The following is a 680-nucleotide window of genomic DNA, read 5'->3' on the forward strand; positions in this document are numbered from 1 at the left end:
CGATAGATTATACAATTTAAAAATATGATAAAAATAATTAATAAATAATATATTTTTTATAAGTAAAATAATTTTGTATTTAACAAATAATTTAGGATAAAATGTCATATTAAATCAAATAAAAGAGGAAATTAGGTGATTATACCAAAATAAAAAAATGTAACATAAATTATTAAAAAGCATATTTTTATGTAATTCGAACGAAGTTAGTTCGAATTAATCAAGAGTGGATTCAAGGAATAATTCGAATCATATTGATTCAAACTACATGCAAATGTGATCCATACTAGTTCGAATTAGGCTGATTCGAACTAGTCCACCGTTTTGACACCAGTAGTAATTCGAAATAGGTTGATTCGAACAGATAGTAATTCATACAATTATTTTGATACACCAACAATTATATCTATATGGAACTAATGCTAAATCGAATTCAATTAATTTGATAATACGAGTTTATGAAAAAAATTGCATTTTATAAAGTTTAAAAATTTTTATTATATGATAGCTTAGTAAAAAGAGTACATTACAAATTTTTATAGTACTCATCATAACAATGTTTAATTTAAAAAAAATTATTTAAATTTTAGTTGTACTCATTATAAAATAAATAATAAGAATCATTTATTTTTTATAAAACTTCCTTAAAAGATGCCATGAGTATTATAAAAAGTATCCTC

Source organism: Arachis ipaensis, chromosome B10 (genome assembly GCF_000816755.2).
Source record: "Arachis ipaensis cultivar K30076 chromosome B10, Araip1.1, whole genome shotgun sequence".
NCBI lineage: Eukaryota > Viridiplantae > Streptophyta > Magnoliopsida > Fabales > Fabaceae > Arachis > Arachis ipaensis.